Genomic DNA, 24,530 nt, shown 5'->3' with positions numbered 1-24,530 from the left:
AGATGTGGAGATAGCCGTTTGGAAAGATAAGATAACAGGTGTCCTGGTCAGTACATCGGTAAATCCCCTGTAACGGTAATATTGCCGATACGCGGCTCAGATGGAAGTGTCCGTTTAGGGAAGTTGAGGATTTCGAGGGATCTGCGGAAGGATAAGGTCAGAGTTGTTCAGATTAAGGTTGTTGGTTGCCAGGTTAGGAGCATTAATTGTGGGAAAAAGGCATCATTACCGCAGAGAATTTCGGAGCATTAATGATTCCATACTCCGAAATTGGGGGGCATGTGTTGACACCGTTTTTGGGCACGTGTCCATAATCGGTAAAAGTATAGATCGGCAGAATAAGGCGGTGGTGTTTGGTCTGCAGGAAGAGTTGCCGATGGAGATGGTTGCCGGTGGAAGGGTGAATGAACGTGATTAAGTCCATAAGTGGTGACATGTCTGTGCCGATAGCTGCGACAAGGAAGTCTACCGATGACATGGGAGTATACCGATGATATGGAGGGAGAGCCTGGAGGCCGCCGATCGGTCTGTGGAATTGTTCGAGTTTGTCACGGAAGGATAATTTTATGTTTTCCATAGTTGTTTGAGTCGTTTTGTATACGGATTCTGTGTAATTTGGAACTCGAGTTTTAGTCGTGTCTGATTGTAGCTCTTTGAGCAGGGTATAAATATAGACCCTAGGGCCTTGTAATAGTAGAATCAATCAATCAATCAAACACACGTTTTTACTCATATTCCAGCATCTACTTTTTCGACGACTTCGTCATACCTTTTTCTTTTTCATTACGAGTTCTTAGGAATTCGTCGACTTAAGCTCGGCGCGTTCTCAAGTTCCGCGTGAGTACCTCTTAGCCGTGACATCCGGGCGCATCGCTGTTGTCAGGACTAAAGTATTCGAGTTACCACTTTTGCCGATAGTAAGGTAAAATCGGCTGGCACGCCTTAACGTTTGAATCGGGTATTAGCCATTTGTGTTTGCAGACCAGCTTTTGCACCAACACATTTCATACCAAGTCCAAGGACCAAAAGAGCATGACACAAAATAGTGGTGTTCGATGCGAGGCCGTAGATGACAAAACTGGTGATATTATTGCATACTTTGGCTTTATCGAGGATATATGGGAACTAGACTATGGTACATTTTAGATCCCTGTGTTTCGATGTCAATGGGTTGAAGATAAACATGTCACAATGGATAATTATGGGGTCAGAGTTCTTGATCTAAGTAAGGTGGGATATAAAGATAACCCGTGGATCCTTGCTAATCGTGCTGCACAGGTTTTCTATGCTGAACAGATCCTTTGTAAGAATGAGAAGAAAAGTACCGACAAACCGAATCATGTAGTTTTTCTAGGAAAGCAACAAGCAGTTGGAGTTGACGGTGTATCGGATCTTGAGGATTTTAACCAGTTCAGTGATATGTCCCTCTTTGTGGACCATCCTATGAAGATAAAAAATATTGAGCGAAGCATCCCACAGAGTTCTTTACCATGGGTGCGCCCTGATGGACAAGGAAGAATAGTAGCGGCCTAGATTGTATCTGTGTTTCATCATGTAAACTCTGGTATGAAATGTATGTGAATCTCACACAAACTTTATGGAACTATATGTGAGACTTATGGATTTAGAACTATACTTTTGAAACGCTTTGTCAAATGCAAAAATGTCCTATGTATGAAATGTATATCTTGATGAGTGGAACAAACTTTGTATTCATGACTTTTCGAGTTGGGGACGTCTCGGGTTTCGAAAACGTGTGTGTAGCTGTGGAAATTTGAAATTTCAAAATTTGAGTGGTCCAAACTCTCTCAAATGAAAAGTTGACCCTTACACACAATGTGTATCTTGATGAGCTGGACAAACTTTGTATTCATGACTTTTGTATCCGAGACTACCAAGGGTCCGGTCAAAGTGACTTTTCAGAAAAAATCCAAGATTTGACTTGGTCAAACTAGGTCAAATTAGGCATTAAATGACCTCAAATGAAAAACTTTTGAATACGTGGATTTTAGAGCTCCTCAAGATACACATTCCATACATAGGATATTTTGACATTTGGGAAAGGATTGGTAAACTCTAGTCACAAAGTTTTGAATCTCACACAAACTTTATGAAACTATATGTGAGATTTGTGGATTTAGAACTACACTTTTGAAACGCTTTGTCAAATGCAAAAATGTCCTATGTATGAAATGTATATCTTAATGAGTGGAACAAACTTTGTATTCATGACTTTTTGAGTTGGGGACGTCTCGGGTTTCGAAAACGTGTGTGTAGCTGTGGAAATCTAAAATTTAAAATTTGACTAGGTCAAACTAGGCACTAAAACTCTTCAAATGAAAAAGTTTTGGATACAGAGGAGTTATAGCTCATCAAGCTCTACCTTTCATACAATATGCAATATGTATTTGAAATTTAAAATAATATAAAAATAATATATAAGTGTGAAACAATATAATTATGTTACAAATATAGAATATAGAAATAATTATGTTAAAATATTATTATATTATAATATCAATATGCAATAAAAAATAGTTACCAAAAATATAGAAAACAATAATAATAAAAAAAATTACAAAATTCTTTGTACAGGCGGGTGGTATTGACCACCGCGTGTATAGAGCTATTTCTACAGGCGGTTGGCATGGACCACCGCCTATAGAAAGCATTTCTACAGGCGGTGGTCAATGCCAACCGCCTGTAGAAATTAAGGCCATATATACCCCACACGCAGACCCGAAATTTTCTAAGTCTGAAGGCGCCAGTCTCTGTTCAAACTCACGCCGCCAGGCTGCCCAAATTTCCGACGAGCTCACCGGCGCACCACCCTTCTCCTTTCATCGCCGGCATCTGCGCTTCCACGGGTCGAGGTAAGCTCCCCGACTGTGACAGGTGCGGGTGCGACGCGGCTGCGCGCGGCGGCCGATGCGGTGGAGGCAGAGAGCGCGCGCGGCGGCCGTGGCTCGCCGGCGGCCACGCGGCGAGTGCGGCCGGCGTGGGAGAGTCGAGGTGGCGTTGGGAGGCGAGGGGAGTCGAGGCGACCGGGGCGTCGGGATGGTCACCCGAGGTGGCGGCGGCGTTGCGGCCGGTGGAGAGGACGAGGGTGAGAGGGAGGGGGAGGGGAAGGGGCCGGTGGGCCGCCTGCCCAGCTGGGCCAGCCCACCAGCGGCTAGTGTTTTATTTTTCTTATTTTTTATTTTTCTTATATGATATATAATTGTCCTAAATAAATGTATATAATGTATTATTTATTATTAATTGTCTTAAATAAATGTATATGATGTTTTATTTTTCTTATAATTATTAATTGTCCTAAATAATTATTAATTGTCCTAAATAAATGTATATGATGTATTATTAATTATTAATTGTCCTAAATAATTATTAATTATTAATTGTCTTAAATAAATGTATATGATGTTTTATTTTTCTTATAATTATTAATTGTCCTAAATAATTATTAGTTGTCCTAAATAAATGTGTATGATGTATTATTAATTATTAATTGTTCTAAATAATTATTAATTGTCCTAAATAATTATTAAATGTCCTAAATAATTATTAATTATTAATTGTCCTAAATAATTATTAATTATTAATTGTCTTAAATAAATGTATAGGATGTTTTATTTTTCTTATAATTATTAATTGTCTTAAATAAATGTGTATGTTGTATTATTAATTATTAATTGTCCTAAATAATTACTAATTGTCCTAGATAGTTATTAATTGTCCTAAATATTTATTTATGTGTAAAAATAATAAATAATTAATATTTGCTTTTAGTTTAAGTGTCTATGTATAACCATTATTTATAATGCAATTATTTACAATGCAATTATATATATATGTGTATAAAAACAATTAGTAATATTATTTCTTTCTTTATAATGCAACTATTTATAATGCATGATGCATGCTAAGTAATTATTTGTATAGATTATCACGATGACTTCGCCAACCCCAAACCAAGCGTCAGGGTCTGACCGCATCGACCAAGCACCGGAAAAAGGTTCGGACCACACAGAGAAGGTGCAAGTGTCACACAACACTAAGCAAGCACAAGGGTCGGACCACACGGAGAATGCAAAAGAACGTGAATCAAGTCTTTCGTACGAGACCTCCCCTAGCGACATTCCAAATCCTCGCATAGAGAGGAACGCTCGTCGTGAATTAGAACGTGACCCTGATTACATTCCAGAAGGAGATGAGGTGATGAATTACTCATCCATAATTAAATCTTTCTAACTTTTATGTCCTTCAGTATATGTACAAGAATGATTTATGTTTTTAACTTTTAACATGAACGTGAGGTGTTATCTCAGAACTGAAAGAGATCCTATCCACATGAAGGTGCACCCAAACCGACGACGGAGACAACCACCGAGAAGACCACCGAGAAGACAGATGACAGAAAAAGGAAACGAGGTGATAGAGGATTGAATCAGTTTCCAAAAGTCACGTTTAGAATTATGGATGTGAGCCCGACAGGACTACCCGTAGCTCCTCCAGAGGCCTTACCTAAGTGGCGTAACGCACTTGGATTCTTAGTTAGGGACCATCTTGACATCACAGTCAGAGAGTGGGCAAAAGTGGACCAAAATGAAATCAAAAGAATATGGAACAAGCTGCTTACATGGTTTGTTTTACCTTAGGGTTCAAAAGACCTAGTAAAGGAGTACACATTGAAGCAGTGGGGAAACATGTTTAGGAATTACAAGTCCGAGTTGAATTCTAAGTGGGCAAAGAAAGGGTTGGACCCGACAAAAAGGTATAAAATCACTGCTGGTCAGTGGGTAGTGTTTCTAGAGCACAGGAGTACCGAGGAGTTCAAAGCTTTGAGCGAATCTAAATCCGAGCTCGCAAAAAGGAACAAGTACCACCACCACCTAGGCACAGGTGGTTACCAGCGCAAGCTTGCCCAATGGGAGCAAGAGGATGAAGCGCAGAGGGCTAAGGGTCTGCCAGCGCTCCCTGACCAACTTGGTCGCAGGGGCTCGAGGTGGACTCATGCTTGTGTACCGGCAAAGGAAGCCAAGTCTGGCTTATCATTTTCTAACCCAATGGTCGAAGAGGCAGCGACGAATATTCTCGCGGTGGCAGCTAAGCAGCAAGCGGGCGAATTTAAACCTCAAAGGGAGAAAGATGTCCTTACTGTTGCTCTGAGTAACCCAGAGCATCATAGTCGTGTACGAGGCATCTCATCAAAATAAGGATGAAAAGAAGGATTCGGACCAGAGTGAGAAGCAATGTATAGGAAACGGGATCGCTACAAGGAAGAAATGTCTAATTATTTTAAGGAGGAGGCTAAGAAAGAAGTCGAAGAGGTGATGTCTAAAATCCTCTCCAATCCTCCTCCTGAGTTGATGCAGCAATTGGCGACCGCAATGTCTAGCCAATTAAGTGGCCAGCAACCTCCTCAAATGCAGCTAGTTGTCACCCCGACAACCACAGAACAAGCTCCGGTCGTCCCAAGCAGTATTGCATCTACCAGAGACAAGGTCCTCTATCCAGTTGATGAGATTGATAGTCCTGTGCCTTGCTCCCTAGTCATAAGGTATGGTTTTAACAATAACCGTACAAGGGAAGTAGCCACAGGACTTGCGATCCCGGGGCGTCAATTCCATGGTAGTGAGATCCCTAAGGACTACTGCAGGGTGGAAGTGTTGACAGTTGTCCAAGGATATGAGGACGACATGCTAGACATTCCCGGTCTCAATGGCATTGAGAAACTGGGACAAGCTATCAAGAATTTTATTCTTTAGCCTCGACGGAACGTCCTGCTGTCTCAGCTACCAGAACCATCACCCCGAGAAGTGTCGCAGACTCAGGAGTTGTCCCATCCCACATCTCTTCCCACTCCACCAACCTCTCCAATCTTGCATCCACAATCCCCACCACCACCATCACCAATAATGCCTCAACCACCATCCCCGCCACCATCAAAACCCACTCCCCTACCATCACCTAAACCCCAGGCTTCACCACCATCACCTAAACCCCATGCTTCAACACCGCAATCTTCCACACCACCGGCAACCAAAAATGATGATAAGACACCACTGCAACCAAAGAAAACAAAATTCTCGGTCCCCAAATTGGTTTCCCCGTACGAGCCAAAGAAGAAGGCCGCTGGTACGACCCTATTTTTGTCCAGAATTGCAAGGAGCCGCACTTCAAAACTTGTTGACTTGGCAAAGCATGAGAAGGAGGGGTCGAAAAGCTTTGAAACACGTATTGTCAATATCAGGCCACCAACGAAGGATGATTACAAATTTGTCCCTACTAAATATATGAGCCAGGCAGACCACTACTTAGTTGGGACAAACTCAAAAAGATCCCAGCTGGTATAAAAAGGATGCATGACTGGTATATGAGAGCAGCTTCTGTAGGCATTGACACGATCAATGTGATTATACCACCAAAAGAATTCAACAGTGAGCGTATAAAGGCAATCGTTACCTTCGAGGACATGTGGCTAATGATGAACCTCCAGAGACTAGACGTGCAGCTGGTAACTGTGTTTGCATTGTAAGTGTCACTCGTACTATCTTGTGTTTTTATTCTTTAGTTGCATCAATTTTCAACATCTAACATACAAGTGCTCATTGCAGAATGAATTTTGAACAACAAGAGATGCGGTACGGTTTGGATCCAGATAGGTCTACCAGTAAAAGGGTTGCGTATCTGAGCCCGATGAAGATATGTGAGGAGCAGCACAACTTCAGAATCGGAGACAAACATGACTCCTTAGAAGGTTTGGATCCCGCTGAGCGTAAGAAGATAATAGATAAAAGTCGACTAGATTATGAATGTAAATACGACCTCTACATAGCCTTGGCACTGCTCAAGTATCAAGATCGAGAATGTGTAAGTGTCAATTTGTATTCATCGTCGTATTAGTAATTTGGGTAAGTGTCAATTTGTATTCATCGTCGTATTAGTAATTTCAATGGGCATTGCATCATAAATTTGATTCTCTCAGGGACCACTGGATCTGCCTCCTCATTAATCCTAGTCTAGGACGTGTGCTAGTCCTAGACTCTGCAAACTATGATCCTTCAAGTTATGAAAAATTCATTATACACTTGGAACAGTAAGCTGAGTGTTGATATTTGGGAACGCAATAAGGAATTGATCCGCAAGCGCACGGATATTGGTGAGCACTTCACCCGGGATGTTATCCAGAGTATCGTATTTATATTTTTATCACTAGGAGAAAGAGTGCATCTGACTAACCCGGTCTATTACTGCTAACCTTTAGGCTACAAAGAATGTTTCTCGATGTGAGCGATATATAGAGAAGACTACAACCTTAATCTCGTTCTAACCTTGGTAAGGATAATCTATTGTTCTATTGGGGAGGCTCACGGAATCTAGACACCACAGAGGATGTTCAACCCACACCTATAAACCCTATCGATCCTACTAACGTGATATGGGCTGCAAAGGTAACTCGGAAATGTCACGTTCCTCCCTACTACCACGGTCTAGCTAGTCAGGGGATATCTATGAGTATCCTAGCCCAAACACCACGTCTACGCTAGAGATGATTACTCTAAACTCTACGCGAAGAGATTAAAGTAAACTCATAAACCAAAGAACAATAAAACAAGAACTTACTAGTATTTAGAAGTCGAAATATTGAAGAATCCTAGGAGCAAGCTTCGGGTTAGGAGAACTTGATCCTGCAGGTACAACCTCGGAGTAGACACCGACAGGCCAGGCTTTCTCCGATCTACACCTCCACTCTATCTCTCTCAATCTAGTAGATCTAGTCTACTCACATTAGATGCTAAGCCCTAAGTCTATTTAGAGGAAATGTTATCCTTCGAGGGCACCTCTCAACTCTATGATGAACTTGTTCTCCTCCAGGGGCCAGGGGGTCTACTTATATAGTCCCCTTAGGTGAACATGGGTCGTTGGATCAAACCGACATTGATTGAACGGTTATCCTTGATCCTTTAGGTCGGTGGAGCGTGATCCGTGAGATTGGACATGATTGGGCACAACACCAGGGCGGGCGCCCTAGGGGGGAGGGTGGGCGCCCTGCCCTCGGGCCCGATCGCCTTCCCGTTCGTTCCCGTGGCTTCTGGAGTCTTCTAGATGGTAGAAAATTGCGTGGTGCGTTAATATCTCTATGTAATCCCGACATGTGGGCCTTTCTTCCTTTTTTCCTGATAACCCCCTGCAGAAACAAATAAACAACAAAACTCGTGGAATTCTGTCAGATCAAACCCTAATTGTAGGTGTTGTTTGTATATTGGTCCTTTCCCTTGTTTATTTGATAATTAAAATTGATACTTAAGAACCGTCAACAAATACCCCCATACTTAGGCTTTTACTCATCCTCGAGAAAATGATGGTTAAGAAAAATATCTGGAGTTAAAACATTGTAAAGCATTTTCTTCATACCTGCAGGGTGTTGTAAAAATTCACTGTGTACCGTTGTCAGGGAAATATATGTTCAAGAGTAGAGGTCCTTCCTTCTCAATCCTATTACTTGGAGTTTTTGTATATTTTTGAAAAGAAATCTAGCATACCTTTATCCTCATAGGTTCTCTCAGGTCACTCATTATCTTTTATATCTCACTGAGGCTGTTTTAATTTGCAAAAATTCTCAAGCATACTTACCTTGCATTTATTGCCTGATCAAAACGGGATCCGAGGAGAAGAATGCCATACTCTTAGATCAAAGACTTTGGAAATTAAAAACTGGTCAACTCTTGCTGGCATATTGCTTATTAGAGGGACCATGGGCTATCATTTTCTTCTTTTCTTCTTTCTTTTTTTAGGTGGATACCGAGGTACCCCTAATTCTACTACCGGACACTTGTCCATTTTTTCTGCGAGGTTGTCGAGCACTTGCTCCTTTTTATTTCCTCGAAATATTCCTTATTTTTGCATAGCCCATGCCTCTAATGCAATAATACTTCAGAAGAGTGAATCTTTCTGAATAAATATCTTGATCTTAGGAGCATGATAAATCTCTCAACAAGGGTCTAACTCATTTTGACAAACTCAATACAGAGTAGATAGCTTTTATTATTATATTTTCAGGTTTATCATGCATATAAAACATTGAGGATGGTAGCTAGAATTTTTTTGAAGATTTTGAAATAAATTCTCCAAGCAGCAATGATATCAAGAATAAGATACTCATACTCTATCATCTCACATTCCACAAAGACTTAAGTAACACAGGGTTTTAAAATGATTTTTTTGATAATTGCAAGTTTCAGGAAATATCACAGAGTGAGATTAATCATGATTAGAAAGATGTTAATCTTTTTAATTTATCATGTCGGAGACAGTATTCTGCACAATCCAAGATATATGTGTATGTGTAAAGTAAAGTGTGCAGAGTATGTACCTGAATCGTGGAGTGGTGTAGTCGAAGTGTATTTGGCACGTCGAGGGATCTCCCCCATACTTATTTTCTGCTTTCTTGTATAAAAAGAAAGTAGAGACACACAAGACAAATAATAATACTCTTTATTAATCTTGAGGCAATTATTACAAATGACTAGTAATGAACTGAAGCTAACAGTAAATCTAAACCAAATTTAAAGATAAATAACTAAGATGCATTGCCTCAAGATCTAATCTAGATAACTTAGCGGCGCTCTAACTCCTTGATCTTCTTATTGGCACTAGCAAGATCATGCCTAAGACCTAGTATAATGGTGTTCTGGTTAGAGAGCTGCCTAGTGATAGAGTTCACTGAGGACTGGAGGTCTATGATGACCTTGTCTAGCCTACAAACGTTCTCATCAATATCTACTATAGTCTTGCGACACTTAGGAGGTGTCTCGAGAGCATTGAGAGCGTGCTTCGGGGCTGCCTTTGGAGGGATGAAACGGACTTTGGCTGCTCTAATCCCCTCAAAGTAAGGCCTCTCCTCCTCCGTAGTGTAGCGGATGCTGCTGATCTCATCGCTCCGGTTGGTCTTGACTCCAACGACCCTCTCATTGGGTCTAGGTGGAAGGATCCTTGTACCGGCTGGCACCTTGATGGTGGCCTCCTTCTTGGCTGATGGTCCCTTGAGAAATAGGGGTTGTGGCGGTGCGGTGAGAACTGGTTGAGCATGATAGGATTGGGCGGAGCTGCGCTGGCGTAATGGCATGGCTTCTAGCTGTCGCTCTGTTTTGGCCGGGACGAGAGCGTGGGCGTCGGGGTCTTCCTTGGGCTTCTTTTTGAGGTTGTAGGGAATGACTTCGCAATCATCGTGGAACTCTTCGGCCATTGGAGCAGCAGGGAACTAAGCAAGCTCTAATTGAAGAAGGAGAGAAGGCTTGAATGGATTGGTGTTTGAAAACTGACGTCAGGGGTCTGTTTATATAGGGGTCAAAAAGTGCCTCTAGGGTTTGCTCGGGCTACTCCCGCCGCCGTGCGTGCGAAACTTTCCATCTGTAGTATTATTTGGTTTACCATAAATGTATTTATTGCGACGGAGGAAATCAGGACTGAGAGGGGGCAGGGGCTGGGCGCCCGCCCTCTTCATCAGGGCGCCCGCCCTGTGCCTGGCCCCTCTGTGGGCCCACTTCCTCGAGCGTGCTTCTAGATGCAGACTTAATTAGAAAAATATATGCATGGCCCTAAAACGTCAGCTTAAAAAGGTTGGGCTCTAAATCTCCATGGGAAGGTAAAAATGGATCACGTCTATCTCTTCTAATTCTTTATTGGGCTCTAAAAATAATTTAAGACGTTGACCATTTACCTTGAATAACGTACCTTCATTATTTTGAAGTGTGATAGCTCCGTGGGATGATGAATTGATTACCTTGAATGGTCCTTTCCATTTACTCCAGAGTTTTCCATGCTCGAAAATCTTCACCCTGGAATTAAAAAGTAATACCTTATCTTCGGGTGCGAACTCCTTCTTCTTGATCCTCTTGTCATGCCACCTTATGGCCCAGTGTGCTTTGAATTCTAGTTCAACAGGTAGGTGGCAAGTCTTCCTGTACACCAATTGGTATGGGGACATTCCAATTGGGGTCTTGTATGCTGTCCGGTATGCCCAGAGTGCACCGGGTAACTTGTCCTTCCATGCCATTCCCATTTCATTGACTGTCTTCTGAAGAATATTCTTGATTTGCTTGTTGGAAGTCTCTACATGGCCACTTGTCTGAGGATGGTAGGGAGTAGCGACGTTGTGACGGATTCCATGTTTTGATAGATATTGCTTGAAGCGTTTGTTGATGAAGTGTGCTCCTCCATCACTTATCACTACTCTAGGAACTCCAAATCTTGGAAATATAACTTCTTCAAACATCCTCTTTGAACTGATGTTGTCGGCATGCTTGCAAGGTAGTGCCTCTACCCACTTGGAGACGTAGTCAACTGCCACCAAGATGAACTCACACTTCTTTGATGGGGGAAATGGACCCATGAAATCTATTCCCCAGACATCAAAGAGCTCAATCTGAAGGATGTTGGTGAGTGGCATGGCATCTCTTGTGTTTATGTTTCCGTGCCTTTGACATGGCCCACATCTTCTGATATATTGCTTTGTGTCTTCATACATTGTAGGCCACTAGAATCCACACTGCCAGATCTTTGAATGTGTACGGAATGCTCTATAATGACCTCCATATGGTGACGAATGACATCTGTCGATGATCTTCCATCCTTCCTCAGTGGTCACACACCTCCTGAGTAAGCCATCAGAGCATACTCAGAAGAGGTATGGCTCATCCCATATATGTGAACGACTTTCTTGAATAATCTTCTTCTTGTTTGCTCCTGGTGGTACATACCCTGAAACCATAAAATTAACAATATCTGCATACCAGGGGTCAGACCTGTTAATTCCGTAGAGCATGTCGTCCCGGAGTGAATCATTGATGGGGGTTTCCTGTGGATTCCTAAAATACATTCTAGACAAGTGATCAAGAACAGAATTTTCTATTCCCTTTTTATCTTTTATTTCTAAGTCAAATTCTTAAAGTAATAAGATCCATCTAATCTGGCGAGGTTTAGCATCTTTTTTAGTGAGCAGATATTTTAGTGCAGCATGATCAGTGTAAACAATTATTTTAGCTCCAACTAAATAAGATCTAAATTTATCAATGGCAAAGACAACAGCGAGAAGCTCTTTTTCAGTGGTTGCATAATATAGTTGAGCTCCTGTCAAAGTTTTACTGGCATAAGCAATTGCATGATGCTTCTTATTTTTAGTTTGTCCCAAAACTGCCCCCACAACATAATCACTAGCATCACACATAATCTCAAAAGGCAACTGTTGGCACTAGCTAACACCACTTGAATACTAGGTTGTCATCCCCAGCATGATGCCAGAGTGTACAAAGGTATTTATAAGTATGGAGGCTCTCTAGAAAATAATCTATTCTATCCGCAAGCGCACAGATAAAACACCTCATTGTAGCATTTCACCAAGATAAGTATTCCAGGTATCGTTATTTATAATTTTGCTTAAGAGAACAAGGGGTGAAATTAAAATAAGGATTAAATCTATCAAGGTATAGACTAGAGATAAACTTGCAAGAACATGATTACTAATGAGAAACTCGTGACACAGTCACTTACTTTGGCAGGGGGTAAACCATAAAGATAATGATAATGAATTATAAGTTCATGGGTAAATAACACAGCGATTAGAAAATAGACTACTCCTCATATATGTAGGTGACGTCGGATTAGCTAGAGAATGGATTCTAAGTTATCTACTATCTACTAAGTCACAATCTACTCTAGTTATCTACAAGATCATGTATAGCATAAAAGACTCTTCATTCATGTATAAGGAACATTGCTAAAGTAAATCAGAACATCGTAAGACTTACTCCGCAATACAAATTCTGCCTGTCCTATCGACGGAGGGTGGACTATATAAGAATCAATGAAGCTGTCACTATCGCGAACTACCACACGACCCGACCAATAAGATACATTTGCAGGTAAATAACATCTAAGCACCTCGCCCACATGTGATCTACCACTTAACTCCCTCGAGTTAAGAGCTAAGCACTTTGCAAACTTATACATAAACTCATTATGAATCATAACTATATCAAATATAGAACTAGAGCAAACTAAGAGCATAATAAATAGAGACATAATGTAATTAGAACAAAGTATTAGAGAAAGATATGAATAATACCAATCTTTATTACCGAAGATCCGAATCTAGAGCGTAGTGCTCTACTTCTCTAATTGCTATCTAATCAATCCTCTAAACTTGTAGGATTAGGGAGTAGCTAATTCTAATTCTCTGTGGGAGAGAAGCTCTAAACCCTAACTTTGATGGCTACCTCTGATAATGATTTCTCCTCTTCTCTTCTCTTCCCCAGGGGTGGAGAGGCCTTGGTTATATAGTCTTTTCAAGTGAATTTGGGCCGTTGGATCAAACCGACATTGATCGCACGATTTTCCTTGATCCTTTAGGTCGGTGGAACACGATCTAAGAGTTTGGTTCGGATTGGCCCCGAGACCAGGGCGGGCGCCCTGCCCTCGAGCCCGTCCGGTCTCCCGTTCGTTCTCGTGGCTTCTGGACTCTTCTAGATTGAGGAAAATTGCGCGGCACGTAATTATCTCATTGTAAACATGACATGTGGGCCTTCTCTCCATATTTTCTGATAACCACCTGTAGAAATATATAAACACCAAAGCTCGTGGAATTCTGTCAGATAAAACCCTAATTCTAGATGTTTGGTGCATAATGATCCTTTTCCATGTTTATTTGATGGTTAATTTTAGTACTTAAGGACCGTCAACAAACTCCCCCAAGCTTACCCTTTGCTCGTCCCTGAGCAAACAGCTAAACTCAGATGGATCAGGAGTTGCTATGATGTTTTCTTTCCTGACAGGCACACATGCTTTTATATAAAAATTCTTCCAGATTAGAGTGAAGTGTCATGGAGCTTAGTACCTGCACTTAAGTCTTAAGTTATTGAAAGACAAAATAATTAAGTCAAGCACTATTCCTCCTGTCTATACTTCACCTTTGTTCCAGAGTTTTTCATAAGTTTTCAAAAATAAATTTAGAGTTCCAAGCAATGATTCTCTCAAGTCTCTCTATATGTGGTATTTGTGGATCCTTACCAAAAATGTCACTTACCTATAGCTAATGGGATATTTAAGTGGAGCTCATAGGTGTGAAAAACAGCTCATACATATGTTGTCTAATCGAGCCATGGATCCAAAGGAACTCAGCATATAATTAAATCAAGATGTGCATGTGTGGTGGAGTAAATGATAGTGATGGTAAAAGAATGTATAAGTGATAATAAAACTTACTTCTCATTACTCCTCATATTACTACCTCTCCTCTTCTTTGATCTTTGCTTTGGGAGAACATAGGCTATCTCTCTCTTTTTTTAGGTGGGTAGTAGATACCCCTAATTCTACTGTCGGACACTTGTCCATTTTTTCCGCTCAAGTGGGCATCTTTGTACCCCTAATTCTACTCCGGACACTTGTCCATTTTTACCTCTCGTCTCACTCTTTTTCTTTCTTTCTTATCTGAGGTTCCAGGCACTTGCCCCTTTTTATTTCCTCGCATATTTTTGTATAACCCATGCCTCTTCTCTATTGGATCTTTTTAGAGAGAGAGAATAACAACACTTGGGACAGTGAGTGATAATTTTTAGCAATTTTAATGGATGGTGGTGGAGGGTGTAGTAGATGTGTGCAAGTGAATATCTTAATTTAACCACATGAAAAGCTCCTAAGGGTCTACACAGCTCGATCAACTCAATGTGAATATATGTAAAAGATGTTATAGCAAGTATGGCTGTGTCGACAAAAGCTGGTCGGCAGTCTACCTTGGGGTATACCCACGGTAGTAGTTTATCGGTAGACGGTGCACAAACTACGAACTCGATGGTGACGCAAGACACAGGCAAGCTTTTTATCCAGGTTCGGCCGCCAAGTTGGCGTAATACCTACGTCCTGCGTCTGATTGTATTGATTTGTGTTGAGAGAATAATGATGTCTGACTTGTCCTCTAGGGGACCCCTGCCCCTCCTTATATATCGTGAAGGGACAGAGTTACAAGTAAACTATCCTATTTGGTACAATATCTTGTAGTCTTGCGGTGCACGCCGACCAGTCGTGCGCCGCACGTCTTCATCCTGTGGGCCGAGCCACCTCTAACGGTGCGGCCCATATAGGACTATGAGGGTATAGGGGTTTATACCCCCACAGCTAGTCCCCAAGCACCATGTATTGTGATGTAACACGCCGTCTTGAGCTTCTTCGATCAGTGAGGCTTAACGTCTTCAATAAGCAGGAAATTCGTCCAAACAGTTGCTACGGTATTTTGACCGACTCAAAAGACAGTTGATCAACAATGACATCGAAGAAGCAGGTTGTTCAAAGAATGCATGGTGCTCTTAATCAAAAAAGATTTCTTTCCTGGTGAAGTGTGCCCACTTTACTTTTCTGAAAAGTATAGTCTTTCAAAAAGCAAGCATATTCACCGCAAGGTGAAGTGTGCCCACTTAGTCCCCGAGCCTGGTAGTAGGTGACGTAGGCACGTGGTGCCAGGGTCAAAAGAAAAGTCCTCAAAGAAATTCTGAAACTGAGATGCATCGCCAGATGCATCGTACCGATGTAGTCCCCGAGCTTGCTGGAAGACGAAGTATGAGCCTTGTAGCAAGGTCTAAAAAATTGAATTTACCAGTCCCCGAGCATATCATGCTCATCTGCAATTGAATAGAAAAATCGACCAGTCCCCGAGCTTAGAACGCTCGGTGGTCGGTACAGTCCCCGAATTCTCAAATTGGTGAGCTGGTCGACCAGTCCCCGAGCGTACAATGCTCGGAGATCGATACAGCCCGCTGATTCCCAAACTAATAGACTAGGCGACCAGTCCCCGAGCATCAAGCGCTCGGTGGTCGGTGCAGTCCCAAAAAATTTAACGACCAGTCCCCGAGCATCAAGTGCTCGGTGGTCGGTGCGTTCCTTGAAGTTCCGAGTTGATAGACTGGACGACCAGTCCCCGAGCATCAAGTGCTCGGTGGTCGGTTCAGCCCTTGGATTGTTGACACTCTACCATGTTCTGTCTGCTTGTCTTGAAAAATTTTACCACATAAAGGTTGACGTGACGAGACCTCCTGACGGGATGTCAGATGGCGGCATGAAAAGTTGCGCCTGGCAACTGTACAGCCGCCCTTTGCGCGGTTTGAGAAAAGGAAACCATCAATTTGTACGAAAACTCCGCCGCATTAATTGTCGATAATCATTGAAAACCGAAGTGCCGTGTCCGCCGTATGGCCCGCCCACTTCCCCAGAATGCGGGAAGTGGGAGGGGTGGAGTTGCGATTTATAAAATCCTAACATTAACCCCGCATTGCTTACCCTGCCATTGCCTTCAAGCTTTCCGCTCTCGCCTTCTTCAACCACCTGCACCCTCCTAGCTTGAACCACCGACGTCAGGAACCACCCTCCTAGCTTGAAATCACTCCCGTATCTCCAATGGCGAAGAGGGCCGAGCTGATGGCCAAGGAATGGAAGAAATCCCGCAGCACCGCAAAGTCCCTCGGTGACCTCGTCGATATGGGACTGCTGCACAGCCCGGAGCTCGGCGGCTGGAGAGCGCCTGAGGGGGAAAGCTACCCCGACCCCCGCGCTGGTGAGATCATAGTGTTCGAGGATTTCCTTAAGAGGGGTTTTGGGGTGCCTGTTCATCCTTTTCTTCAAGGTCTTCTTTTGTATTATGAGATCGGGATTTGCAATCTGCACCCGAACTCAATTCTTCTCATTTCCACTTTTATCCATCTGTGCGAGGCCTATGTTGGCATAGAGCCGCACTTTGATCTCTTTCGCTATCTTTTTTGTTTAAGAAAAAAGAGAGCGGTTGGAGGCTCCAAGGTTGCAGGTGGAGTATACCTCAACCTTCGCGACGGGATGAAGAACCGTTATCTGCACTGCCCATGGAACACTTCCCTAACCAAATGGTACAAGAAGTGGTTCTACATCAGGGAAGAACCAGGCAGCTCCACGTTCTGCGACCGCCCAGAGTTCGACGGCCAAGTGGCGGACCTGATGAAGCTGATCGACTGGTCGCACTTGGACGGGCTGGGCGTGGTCGGCAACTTTGTATGTCGTCGGGTGATGCCCTGCCAGAAGAGGGTGCATTCGGCATACGAGTATGCCGGGAGCCTGGACCCGACCAGGATGCGGTCTGAGGTCTTGGAGAAGGCAGAGGTGCAGCAGCTGTTGAACGAGCTGTTCAACTTCGCGGACGGGGGCTTCGTCCGTGGCAGTGATCGGGTGCAAGCCTTCAAGTTGGGGCAACCAGCACCTAAGGTATCTTACCAGTTATTTCTCCTTAGCAGTTATTATTGTCAGCTGCTGACTTGTCTTTGTTACTTTTGCAGATCGGAGATGTTGACCGGTGCACAGTGTTTGTGTCACTGGCGCCTGGGATGGAGAATCCCGCAGGGGAGGATCCGCCGGTGGAGGACGCTGCTCGGTGTGATCGGTAGACCAGCAGTGAAGAGGAGCAAGCCCGTCCGGCCCCGACCACCGAGGAGAGAGTGGCGGGGAAAAGGCTGTTAGCAGCAGATCCTTCGCCTGCGCCGACGCTGCCGGCAGAGAGCAGCCAAGCGTCAAAGCGCCGTCGGCTCGTCCGGATCACCGACAACGACGACGAGGAGGAGGAGGAGGCCGCACCGTCTCTGGTCCGAAGGCCTCGTAGCCGCCCGGATAGTGCACCGACCACTACTGATCGGGTGGCCAGCGCCCCTCCTGCACCGCATGTTATGGAAATGGGGGCGCAGGTGCCGACCGGCAGGGCTAGGAGGAGGTTCACCGCGGCCCATCGTCGATCAGACCTGTGAGTGTTCAACTTACGTACTTTGGCGATTGTTTTTGTTTTTTTTGAAAATGCTGCTTTGTTCTTTAGCGCGGCGTCGGACGTCAACCCCGACCACGCCGCCGACCAGAGGGTGGCCGAGCCTGCTTGTGCTGCTGAGGACGCCACGCCGCAGACCACAGATCAGCCTGCGGCAACGGCTGCTGCTACAGGCGCCGAGAGAGAGTCTGCCCCGGCGAGTGTCGCGGCGAGCACTCTGCTGAGGGATGGGGAAGCAGCAAGGACCGCTCCTCCGAGTAGCGTCGCGGAAGGGGAAGACAGAGCCTCGACCCCTCCCCCTGCGGAAGAGAGGGGAGTCCCAACGCCACCGCAGGCGGGGGCCTCTTCGTCCGCAGGCTCCCCGGGCCTGGTCCAGGGGCCGGTGATGCCTACGACCACGACTGGTGGCGGTGCGGCAAACGAGGAAACCTAGGCGGCCTCCGACGACGAGGTGGAGGAGATAGAAGGTCGCCCCCGTGATGGCCGCCAGCATGTGTACGTGTGGTGCCAACGCGGGGACCACTTCATCGGGCACGAAGAGCTCGCGGAGACGGAGGAGGCCGACAGGGTAGAGCGCGCGGCCAAGCCTCTCGTGGATGAAGTCAAGGTAGGTGGTCTGTTCATTGTTCAGCAGTTATATGTAGCGCTCCTGTGCTCAACATATGTGTTTCCTTGCAGGGCGCGATGAAAACGGCGAAGTACCAAAAACGGTGCTTCGACCAGATCGAGGGCATAGTGGCCGAGAATAAGGCCTTATCCTCGGAGCTGGACCAGCTGCAGTCCGAAGTTGGTGAGAAGGTGGCCGAGATGAGTGCTCAGGAGGAGCGCCGTCTCGAGCTTACTCGGCGCCTAGCCGATCAGTATCGGCAAAGGACAGGTCAGTTGCATTCTCCGAACAGCTGCATATAGCTGTGTGATTAGATCTGCTCACCAGGAATGTGTTATTGTAGGCTTGGAGGAAGAGGTTGCTCGCCTCCGACAAGAGAAAGAACAGCTCAGCCAAGAGCTTGCCGGGGCGCTGGAGGCCGGGCGCCGAGCAGGAGAGGAGCTGGACCGGAGGGACCGGGAGCTGTCTGGTAATACGCGCCGCTCCCGTTGTTTGCCGCTTATCGCCCGTTTCGATATGTTGAAGCTAACATCTTGCTTGATTATCAGTGCTCAAAGCGAACACCAAGAAGCACCTGGACGAGCTGGTCAAGGATCGGGACTCCTGGAAGGTTAATTGTTGTAGGATCTGGAAAGAAGTATCTCCGGTCCTGGACTTGATCAGCCCCGAGCTTCCGGAGAGCCAGCCCCGCGCGCCGAGACTGACGCCAGTGGAAAAGGCACAACGGGCGTGGGACTGGCTCCAGCAGTTCGTGAAGGACGCCGGGGAGTTTGCTGGCGTGCATATCCTCAGCATGGTGCGCGCCCACTACCCCCTGGTCGACTTGTCCAGGCTGGAGAAGGGGTACCCCAAAGAAGTCGGCCCGCAGGAGGCGGACGAGCTTAGGGCTGGACTGCTAGACTTGTCGTCGACGGTGATCGACGACATCAATCTATGCGGGACGGCCACTCCCCCCGACCAGCCGGGTTCAGACAGGTCAGCCAGGGAGTTATCGGGGGCGTCCATTGCCAGAGATGGGCGGTCGAAGCCTGCGGTCTCGACCAGCCAGGCGCCGGTGGCCCCGACCCCTTCGTCCGGGCAGCAAGGCCAAGCGGGTGATCAGCCCGAGCAGTAGGCCAGTAGAGTAGTCTGTAGGAGTAGACTAGTGACTGCCCGTCAGGGTATTTATTGTAAACTTTGTATGTAAAGTTTGTAATAAAGTTTGCTTTTGTCATGACTGTTATTTTGAGCGCTGTGAAGTTATCTGAGTGACGTGTCACTGTGTTTGATTCATTTCCGTCTCAGAGGACATTGTTGCTCTTTGCCGAAAGCTCTGCGTGTAAACAAAGTATAGCCAAAAAGAAAAAACTTTTATTATTGCCAACTATAAGAAACTTACAAGCAAAAGTTACTAGAACTTATGGATAAAATCGGCGCAGTTTGTCTATGTGCCAAGAGTTAGGCACGCGTGTTCCGTCTGGATATGCCAATCTGTAGGATGTGGGTCGTGTGACCTCGGCGACCACAAAGGGTCCATCCCAGGGAGTGGATAGCTTGTGCATTCCTTCCTGGCTTGTTTTCCACCTGAGTACCAGATCACCGACCACGAAGGAACGGTCCTTAACGTTCCTGTTGTGGTATCGTCTGATTGCCGCAAGATACTTTGTTGTTCGAAGGCACGAATTTAGACGCTTTTGTTCCATGCAGTTGATTTCGAGTTCCCTGGTGTTGTCGGCTGTTGACTGGTCGAACTTTTCAATCCTTGGAGATCCGAAGGTTATGTCAGATGGCAGTACTGCCTCGGTGCCGTAAACCATGAAGTAGGGTGACACCCCGGTGTTCCGACTAGCCTGTGTTCGGAGGCCCCAGACCACGGCCGGTAACTCTTTCATCCATCGACCAGGTGCTCTGTCATTCTCGGTGTACAACCTTTTCTTTAGGGCGTCGATGATCATTCTGTTTACACGTTCAACTTGGCCATTTGCCCATGGGTGAGCTACTGACACGTATTTTATGACTATGCCTGTGTCATCGCAGAAGTCCCAAAATGTGGTGCCAGTGAACTGAGTACCCAGGTCGGTGATTATACTGTTTGGGATCCCGAATCTGTGTATGACTTGATTGAGGAACTCCACGGCCTTCTCGGAGGTTGCCTTGACCAGTGGCATGTATTCAATCCACTTTGAAAACTTGTCGATTAATACGAAGATGAACTTGAAGTTACCAGGGGCCGGTTTAAATGGCCCGATCATGTCGAGCCCCCAGCAAGCGAAAGGCCAGGACGACGGTATAGTTTGAATCTCATGAGCAGGCACGTGGGTCCGTTTAGCGAAGAACTGACATCCCTCACAGTGCCGGACCAGTTTTTCTGCGTCGTTGACCGCGGTTGGCCAATAAAAACCTGCTCGGAAGGCTTTCCCGACCAGCGTTCTCGAGGCAGCATGATTGCCGCAGGATCCAGCATGTATGTCGTCTAGGAGCTTGATGCCATCATCTTGGGATATGCATTTGAGCAGCACTTCAGAACTTGCATTTTTTCGCATAAGTTTGCCGTCCACCAATATGTAATTCTTTGATCATCGAATGAGGCGCTCGTTCTCTGTTTTATCTTGAAAGCCTGTCCCGTCCGATATATACCGGATGAATGGGGTGCGCCAATCGCGGTTACTGGTTGTCGGAGTAACGTCGTCTATGAGCATTGCCTCAATAGGTTGCTTTTCAGGCGGATCTTTGCCCACACTTGGCTCATGGATGTCCTGGACGAAAACACCTCGCGGGATCTGGGCCCGAGATGACCCTAATTTTGACAACGCATCTGCTGCCTGGTTCTTATCCCGGACCACGTGGATGTACTCTATGCCATAGAAGTTGGTTTCCCATTTGCGAATTTCTTTGCAGTAGAGATCCATCTTCTCGTGGGTTGCGTCCCATTCCTTGTTGAGCTGGTTGATAACTAAAGCGGAGTCGCCATAGACATAAAGGCGTTTGACTCCCAACTCAACGGCTAATCGTATGCCGTGAAGGCATGCTTCGTACTCGGCGACGTTGTTTGATGCCGGAAAAAGGATCCTAAGGACGTAACGCAGTTTGTCCTTGTTGGGCGACACGAAAAGTACCCCAGCGCCGGCGCCGTTGATGTTTAAGGACCCGTCGAAGAACATCGACTAGTGGTCGGAGACGTCGGGAACAGGAGGCTCGTTGAGATCCGTCCATTCTGCGATGAAATCGACCAGGGCCTGAGACTTGACTGTGGTGCGGCTCTGGAACTCCAAGGAGAATGGGCATAATTCCATTGCCCATTTTACAATTCTGCCGTTGGCGTCTTTATTGCGCAGGATATCCCCAAGAGGGAAACTGGTGGTTACCAAGACTCGATGGCCGTCGAAATAGTGCTTTAGCTTTCTTGATGTTATTAGGATGGCGTATATGAGCTTCTGTATTTGCGGATATCTGGCCTTAGACTCGTTTAGGACTTCGCTTATGAAGTAAACGGGTCTCTGGACCTTGTAGACGTGGCCTGGCTCGTCTCGCTCGACCACTATTGCCGTCGACACAACCCTGTCAGTTGCAGCAATGTAAAGTAGTAGGTCTTCATTGGGCTGAGGCGCTGTAAGGACAGGCGGTGAAGTGAGAAAGGTCTTAAGCTGGGTGAACGCAGCGTCAGCCTCTTCTATCCAGGAGAATTTTTCTGACGCCTTCAGGAGTTTGAAGAAGGGGAGGCCTTTTTCTCCTAGTCTTGAGATGAAGCGGCTGAGAGCGGCCATACATTCGGTGAGCTTCTGAATATCCTTGACATTCTTAGGTGGTCGCATGTCAAGTACTGCTTTTACTTTTGAAGGGTTTGGCCGTATGCCGTCCCGACTGACGACGTTGCCGAGTAGTAGACCGGAGGGGACCCCAAAGATGCACTTTTTGGGATTGAGTTTCCACTTATACATGTTTAGTGCTTTGAAGGTTCGGTCTAAGTTGTCGATTAGGGTGCTGGCATCCCTTGTTTTGACGACGACGTCGTCTACATAAGCCTCGACGAGGTCATCACGAATCTCGTCGTGGAGGCATTGCTGGATGGCCCTTTGGTAGGTTGCCCCGGCGTTTTTGAGTCCGAAAGACATGGTCGTATAGCAATATGCGCCGAAAGGAGTGATGAAAGATGTTTTGATCTGATCGTCTTCCTTTAGCGAGATCTGGTGATAACCAGAGTAGCAATCTAGAAAAGAAAGGAGTTCGCATCCGGCCGTTGAGTCGACCACCTCATCGATGCGAGGGAGACCAAAAGGATCTTTAGGACAGTGTTTATTGAGATCAGTGTAATCAATGCACATTCTCCATTCATTATTCTTTTTGCGTACAAGAACCGGATTGGCAAGCCAATCGGGATGGTACACTTCTTTTATGAATCCGGCTGCTAGAAGCCGTGTTATTTCTGTCCTAATAGCCTCCTTTTTGTCACGAGCGAACCGTCGCAGCTTTTGCTTGATGGGTCTTGCGGTCTTCGAGACATTTAAGGAGTGCTCGATCAGGTTTCGTGGGACGCCGGGCATGTCAGCAGGTTTCCATGCGAAAACGCTTACGTTGTCCCTTAGAAACCTGACGAGCGCGTCTTCCTATTTAGGGTCTAGGTTGGCCCCGATGAGGGCCGTCTTCTCGGGACTGCCTTCGACCAGCTGTACTTCCTTATGCTCCTTGGACTTTGAGTTCTTCCTGGCGGTCTCCTGCTCGGGTAGTCGAAGCTGGTCGGGAGGTAGCTGTGCAGCCTGGGTTACTGTCTCTGCCATGCGGATTGAGAGATCGATTGCTTCGGTGATCTTGAAGCTCTCCTCCTCGCAAGTGTATGCAGTGTAGACATTGCCCCTGACGGTTAGGACGCCTTTCTCCGTGGGCATTTTAAGGACCAGGTATGAGTAATGTGGGACTGCCATGAACTTTGTTAGCGACGGTCGGCCCAGTATAGCATGGTAAGTCCCATCAAAGTCAGCGACCACAAAGTTGACGAACTCTGTTCGGAAGTGGTCGGATGTGCCGAATTGGACAGGCAACGTTATCTGTCCGAGGGCCACTGAACTCTGGCCAGGCAGGACTCCCCAGAACTGAGCGTCGTAGGGTTTTAGCTGTGCCGGAGATAGCTTGAGAGCGGGCAGGCTGTTACGGAAAAGGATGTCAATGGAGCTTCCTCCGTCCACGAGTACCCGCTCGAATCTGATGCTATTGATGTAGGGGTCCAAGATTAGAGGGAAACGACCTGGCTCTGGGATAGCGGCCCACTGATCCTTCCTGCTGAAGGAGATCTCTCTGTGTGACCACGGGGGGAATTTTGGGTCTGCGATCAGGTCGTCCGAGCTGTCTATGTTGAGGCAGGCTCTTTTTAGGAGCTTTCTTTCTCGCTTAGATTCGATGGAGACCTTGCCCCCGAAGATGGAGTGGACCACGTCGGTGGGACTGACATACTGGTGTCGTGGGTCCCTATCTTGGTCCTCGTCCTCGTCTTCGTGGTCGCGTCCGTCTTGCTTCCCATTCTTCTTGGCAGAGTCGTCTTGGGCGGCCCGTCGTGTGTAAATGTTTTTGAGGACGCGGCACTCTTCCATGGTATGGTTGGACTTTGGATGTAGTTGGCACGGTCCCTTCAACGTTTTGTTGTAGTCTTCTTGGTAGTCCCGCCGTCCGTTGGGGCGTTTGACCGTATTTACTTTGTGGTCATGGTCGCGGGGGCGCTTTCCTCTGAAATCATCGCGGTTGTCGCGCCGCCTATCCCAACCCTCCCTGTGGTCACGGTTGTCGGGACGTCGGTGGTTCCTGTTGTCGAAACGACCGCGACTATCATCTCGCCGGGGAGGCTGGTCGGGACCTCTCGCATCGTCCCGGATGAGTTTTTCTGCGTCGTCGGCGTCGGCGTAATTTTTAGCCGTGGCGAGGAGCTCGGCCATCGTTGTTGGCCTTTTACGCAACAGCTTGTTCCTCAGTGCTTCATGGAAGCGCAGCCCCTTGATGAAAGCAGATATGGCCTCGTCGTGGGAAATCTTCGGGATCTTAAGGCGCATATCTGAGAATCGCCGGATGTAATCGCGCAGAGGCTCGTTTTTCCTGTCCCTTATCCTTTCGAGGTCGTATTTGTTTCCAGGCTGC

The 24,530-nt window shown here is 46.0% G+C and overlaps 1 pseudogene; it reads right to left on the bottom strand.

The window, feature by feature from the left end:
• LOC8075351 overlaps positions 1–24,530 on the bottom strand; it is a 55,444-nt pseudogene that overhangs the window by 15,781 nt on the left and 15,133 nt on the right.

Source organism: Sorghum bicolor, chromosome 3, assembly GCF_000003195.3.
Source record: "Sorghum bicolor cultivar BTx623 chromosome 3, Sorghum_bicolor_NCBIv3, whole genome shotgun sequence".
Classification (NCBI taxonomy): domain Eukaryota; kingdom Viridiplantae; phylum Streptophyta; class Magnoliopsida; order Poales; family Poaceae; genus Sorghum; species Sorghum bicolor.
The sequence above is the reverse complement of the archived record's forward strand: the minus strand, read 5'-3'. Positions and strand labels throughout refer to the sequence as shown.